This window comes from Coffea eugenioides, chromosome 2, assembly GCF_003713205.1.
Source record: "Coffea eugenioides isolate CCC68of chromosome 2, Ceug_1.0, whole genome shotgun sequence".
Classification (NCBI taxonomy): Eukaryota; Viridiplantae; Streptophyta; class Magnoliopsida; order Gentianales; family Rubiaceae; genus Coffea; species Coffea eugenioides.
In genome coordinates this window covers 43,679,602-43,686,209 of record NC_040036.1, presented here as the reverse complement: position 1 = coordinate 43,686,209, position 6,608 = coordinate 43,679,602, and the positions used below count along the sequence as shown (strand labels likewise).

The following is a 6,608-nucleotide window of genomic DNA, read 5'->3' as shown; positions in this document are numbered from 1 at the left end:
CAACTAGGTTAATTCATGTCCAAATAATCAAAGGATTACAAACCTTAGGGATTCCATGGATTTTTCTCTCAATTGATTAGTTAATTTCTATCTTGCATTAGTTGTTGTAGGAGTAATTTTGTTATTTTCTGGTTAAGGATTTTGAGTTATTTAGATAATAGAGCGAGTGATTAGCTTTAGTAATTAAACTTATTCCTTGTGGAGTTGACCCTAATTTATCCTGTACTCATAATCGACCTAGATGCTTATAGAAAGCGAAGTATTTAGGTTTATATACTTGAATAATTAGGTTTGATTACTTGAAAACCTGAACTCATATCATGTTTCTGGCACTGTTATCAAGGAGTAATTCAATATTGGGATAAAAATAAGCTTATTAATCTAAATTTATTTTATTTGAGAATTACTATTTAACCACAGTGTCAATTTAGTCTTAGTTTATCTTCTAATTTTGGTGTTTTTGCTGTGTATGCACCTATCACTTCGAGTTGTAGTTCTTTTAGATCATGAGATTAAACGAACAGCAAGGAAAGCAAGATGACTTGCACAACAAAAAACTAATCAAGTGGAGGAAAGTATAGGAGAAACTTGGATCAAACAATTCCAATCTAAGCCAAACGCGGAGGAATGAGTAAATCAAATCACCAAGTTTTGAGGGACTATGCCCTGTCGGGTGCTTTTGGAGCACAAACTAACATTGCAAGACTAGTAGTTAATGTAAATAATTTGAAATCAAGCCTGCCTTGATTCAAATTATTTAACAAGAGTAATTTAGCGGCAATTTAATGGAGGACCCTAATGCACACTTAGCCAATTTTACGAAGATATGTGATACAATTATGTTCAATGGTTTAAGTGATATGCTATTAAACTTAGATTGTTTCCATTTTCTCTGCATAATAATGTTAAGGTATGGCTATACTAACATGCTCCTTAACTATTACTACTTGGATTGATTTGTCATAAGCACTCTTGAACGAATATATTTTGCTTGTTAAAACTGCAAAAATGTGAACGGAAATAACTGGTTTTCATCAATACAAAGGTGAATCATTATATGAAGTTTGGGAGCGATTTAAGAAGCTACAGAGTAAATGTCCACATCATGAATTTTCTAATGGGCTTATTGTTCAACTTCTATAATGATTTAACTTATCTTACTAAACTCAATATAGATACTGCTACAAGAGGAGTTTTAGTGAACAAATCTATGGAAGACGCCTAACAATTGATTGAGGAGATGGTTTCTAAAAATTATTAGTGGGCAAATGAAAGAGATAGTCATAGAAAAGCAACTAATTTCACCATATACTAAAACTTAGTATATGGTGAAATTATCCTAATTTTGGATGGAAGAATTAAGGAGCACAATAAAGACAAATAAATTCATTGGGTTTTCAACCTAAACAAGCATCCGTTGAGTCAAAACTTGCATAGACCTAGCCATTGAAAGATTGGCTAATTCCACCAAGGAGAGATTTGAAAGAATTGAGAGAAGAATTGACCAATTTACTGCAATCTATAAAAATGTAGAGATCCAACCAGTCAAATTGCTAATTCAATCAATAATAGGAACCATGGAAATTTGCATAATAAAACTAAAGTGAACCCTAGAGAACACTATAAGGCAATTACTCTTCGCAATGGTAGGCAGCTTGACAGTTTTCTAATTAATGAAGGAAAGGAAGAAAATGAGAGTAACAAAGAGGAGAAAATGAAAGATAAGAAAGAAGGTGAGATAGATAAGAACAAGAAAGAAGAATAGGTTATGCGAAAAACCATTTCATGAGCAAAATGCACCTATACTTGCAGTTCTATTTCCACAACAATTGAAAAAGGGCAAGAGTGACAAAGAGTTTGAAAATTTTGTTAAACTTTTAAACAATTACATATTGACATCCCTTTTGTAGATTGAAGGAAATTAAACCAAGCTATCTTAGTATTTTATTTTCTAGTCCTTTTTAGTGTCTTATTTGTTTAGTTTCTATATTAAATTAGGAAATCTCAAATCATTTTCCAAAAAAATTTTGACTTACAATTGTATTTGTTTTAGGAAGCTTCACAGTTATAAATACTTCCAATTTGGTAGGTTATTACTTGAAGAGTTGAGTTGATTTGAGTCTCGAGAGTGGATTTGAGAGAAAACCTCATAGTTGAGATTTTGAGTTGTTGTGGGCGAAATATTACGACTATTGTTGGGTTTTGTTGAGATTTGAGTTAATTAAATTAGTGAGTATTTGTTCTCCTCCTCTTCCCACATATTTTTATATGTGTTAAAATTGCTTCCGCTATACATGTTATTTTGTGTCAATACAGATGCTATTGCACAAATTCCATCTTATGCCAAGTTTCCTAAGGAGATTATGTCAAAGAAAAGACACTTGGAGGAGTACAAGGCCATAGGGTTAATGGAGGAATGTAGTGCTTAAATTTAGCATAAACCCCCACAAAAGCTCAAGGATCCAAGAAGTTTTCTATCCCTTGCATTATTGGTAATGTGAATTTTTCAAATGCTTTATGTGAGTTGCGTGTAAGTTTGCCCTTGATTTCATGTGTAGTTCAGAAATCAAGATTAAGTGAAATTAAGCGAACAAACATTTCATTGCAATTAGCTAAAATATCCTTTAGGTATACTTGAAAATGTGCTCACAAAAGTTAAGAATTTCAGAATTCCTATTGACTTTGTTGTTCTTGACATGGAACACTACACAAAATTATTTCTTTCGTGACAAATTTTTCATGACAACCAACCTATTCGTTAGGAAAACCATGCTTTTTATGATGATCCGTCAGGCAAATGTCCTTCAAAAGACATTGCTACTTTAAACATGTTTTTCTATTTATTTCATTGTCTAAAATTACTTTCACCACATCAATTCGTTAGGAAAAGTTTTCATTCTCCCTCCATTTTTTTCCCACCAGTTTTTTCCCCTTTTGGACCCAAAAAGAATTTAGAAGGACATCATACTTATGACATAGAAACCGGGAAACAAAGAAACACTTCTCCCATATCTCTTACTTTTGGAACAACAACAACAAAGAAACACTTTCTTCAAATCTATAACTTGTCTTCATCTCCAACAACAAAGAACAATAATGAATGACGGGTTTTTAATATATGTACAAGTTTAATTCCAATTTATACTCGTTTGACTACAAGTATATAGGTTAAATTAATAGTTTAGGGCATGTATCGGGTCGATCCCACGAGGAGCAATTTAAACAAGTACTAGGTCCTTTACTTACTCTATTATTTAGATGAACTAATAATTGAAGCAAGAGAATCTTTAACTACTACTACCTACAAATCTTAACTAGACAATTGCAAGACAACATATGGAGAAAATTCACTAAATACTTGAGTCTAGGGATGTAGATTCCACTTTTGGCATAAACAACACAAATGAATAGAATTACCTCTTTTTACAACCCTTGTTTAACTAGGGATTCATTTTCAATATTACCAAATCTCATTCTCATGATGAAATGGCCCAGATATAGTCTAGTTTTCCCTATTCTTATGGTAAATAACTAGATCTACTCTTGTTTCCTTCATGAAATGCAAGTTAATCCACTTAAGTGTACCTCTATTCTCATGAGTCTACTACTTAAGCTCTACTCATGTTGTTACATCATTATTACCAATTTTCATTGAATAATAACAACTAAGAGCTTGTTATTGGTGATCAAGCAACAATAAGTTATAAGCATACACAAGTAAACAAGTTAATACAAGATGTAACAAATGTAACTCATTTCATTTCATGTCAAGTAGCCATAAGTTTCATCTACTCTCTAGATCTAGAAATTTAGCTACTCATGTAAGATATAAGAAGAAAACACATAGTTTCATTACATGAACACATCGTGAATCACAAGTAAAAGATAGATTAAAGAAAGCTTAGCAAAGGTTAACGAAGAAACTTTGAATGATCTTCAATTTCTTCAACAAAATGGTGTACAATGAAGTCTCCAATTGTTCTCCACAAAAAAATCCTATTTAGAGAGAACAAGACAAGACTAACTTCTAAGTTCTAATACTAAAATCTGATATCAACCCCTTCTAATATGTTTTACTTCCTTCTAATAATGTATTTTTCTCCTTTTCTTTCCAAATTTGCCCCTCATTGAAATCTTCACATATTGCTTCTTCAAGTGTACAAGAGGTCTGCCAGCTTCCAGCCAAAATTTTGTGTGAAACATGAGTCAAAAAGTAAATATGAAATGAGCACAAGTTGTTCTACAAATTGCAGAGGAGAGAGGAAGATCCGAGGCCTGGATCCGAGGGGTGAAAAGTGATCCGAGCTCAAGTCACTTCCCTCAGCATTTTCTTCATACGTTCTTCATGTAGTATCTGAAGTCTTCTTCAATGTGATCCGAGCTTGGATCGCCTAGCCTCTGATCCACTTCTCCAGAAGATCAGACGAGGGCTCAGATCACAGGGGATGAAAATAGATCCGAGCTCGAATCTCTCTCCCCTGTTTCCAACTTAAAATTCCTTTCTCTTTTGCTCCTTGTTTCACTTGTACGTTGTCCTCCAACTAGCACTTTTCCTCTTCTTCATCTTATGGAAGTGTTTCATGCACCAACAACCTACAAAATACCACATGTTTATGCATTAATCTACTCATTTTTGCAAGTTCCGATCACTAAACAACACTTGACGCAATTTGCACCAAAAAGAGCTTAAATATGGCTATGATCCTCTAAAAATATGACAAAAGCTCATGCAAAACCGTACGAAATATATGTGAAATATTTACTTATCAAACTCCCTCACACTTGAATCATTGTTTGTCCTCAAGCAATACAATAACCCACTCAAGCAACAATTCAAGTGCCGGATAAAAAATATGCTTTCTCAAATTCACTTCTCACAACTTGACTATTAATCACGAAGCAATTCTTCAAAAGGGAAAATACTGGTTTTCATCCCCAAACTTTGGGGTAAGGACACATTTCGTCCCTCAACTTTTGGGCACGACACATTTGATATCTGAATTAATATTTTTTGACCAATGTCATTCTCAAACGGCAATTTAGCCCATTTTTAACGGAACTGGTCACGTGAAAATCACATGACCGTTAAGTAAACTTAAATCACATTTTTAACAAAACCTGCCAGTTTCCTGCATGCAATTAGTCAACTTGTGGCAATTTTGACTAAGCAGCCATCAATAAACACTTGCGTCTCGTACGTAAGGGGGGAAAAAGCTAAAATAAGGATAAAATGAAAAATAGGCAAGAAAAGAAATAATCAGCATGAAAAATGAAAAGGGATAATTTCACAAACATCCCTTGAGATTTTTAATAGTTACAAAAAACTCCCCTCAAAATTTAAAAATTACATATACTTTGCATACTTTTACTATTTATATAAGAGCAAATTATTTGAGCAGGCATTGAACTATTTGAATAGTAAAAATTTGGCCCTTCAATTATTCATAACATATATTTAATTTACCCATTGAACTATTAAAAGTATAAACTTTGAGTTATTCATAACATATTTTTACCCATTGAACTAGTATGTTTTGTATTTAACATAAATTAAATATGTGAAAGTTAAAAAAAAATAATAAATTGCCCATAACATACCAGCTCTTTATGGGAAACTGGCAGGTTTTGTAGTATGTTTTGTACCAGCTTTTTATGGGAAACATACCAGCTCTTTATAGGAAAAATTGATTAAATAGTGCCCAAAGGAAAACTAGTATGTTTTGTATTTAACATAAATTAAATATGTGAAAGTTAAAAAAAATAATAATAAATTGCCCATAATATACCAGCTCTTTATGGGAAACTGACAGGTTTTGTAGTATGTTTTGTACCATCTCTGTATGGGAAACATACCAACTCTTTATAGGAAAAATTGGTTAAATAGCGCTTAAAGGAAAACTAGTATGTTTTGTATTTAACATAAATTAACTATGTGAAAGTTAAAAAAAAATAATAAATTGCCCATAACATACCAGCTCTTTATGGGAAACTGGCAGGTTTTGTTAAAAATGTGATTTAAATTTACTTAATGGTCATGTGATTTTCACGTCACCAGTTCCGTTAAAAATTGGCTAAATTGCCATTTGAGAATGACATTGGTAAAAAATTATTAATTCAGACATCAAATGTGTCGTGCCCAAAAGTTGAGGGACGAAATGTGTCCTTACCCCAAAGTTTGGGGATGAAAACCCGCATTTTCCCTTCTTCAAAATGCACTCGATACTCATAATACTCAATAGAGGGGAAACAATTATACATAAATTTAACCATATACAAATCATTCTCTAACCCTAACTTGTCTTCACAAATAACCGACTCATATAGTCACAAGGTAATATTTTCCTTCATATCCATTTTTTTTTTCAAAATTTTACTACAAAGGGTATCATAAATATATGCTAAATAGCAACACTTGAACATTGCAAATGCCTTTTTACGCGAAGGTCGACACTTTTAGGTGAAAACCCCCGGTTACTCTGCACTTACATATCAAGTTCACAATACCTTTTTACCCGAAGTATTTTTTTACGTGAAAATCGATATTTTTAGATGAAGATTCCCGGTTGCTCAGTACTTAGTAGTCGGTGCAATTTTATTGCTCTCTCTTT

The 6,608-nt window shown here is 32.7% G+C and overlaps 1 non-coding gene across 1 annotated transcript; it reads right to left on the bottom strand.

Annotated features, from left to right (window-relative positions):
* Positions 1-1,005: 1,005 nt before the first annotated feature.
* On the bottom strand, positions 1,006-1,112 carry LOC113764339. The gene has a single exon (XR_003467609.1). It is a non-coding gene; the product is annotated as a small nucleolar RNA R71 (small nucleolar RNA).
* Between the last annotated feature and the right edge of the window lie 5,496 nt (positions 1,113-6,608).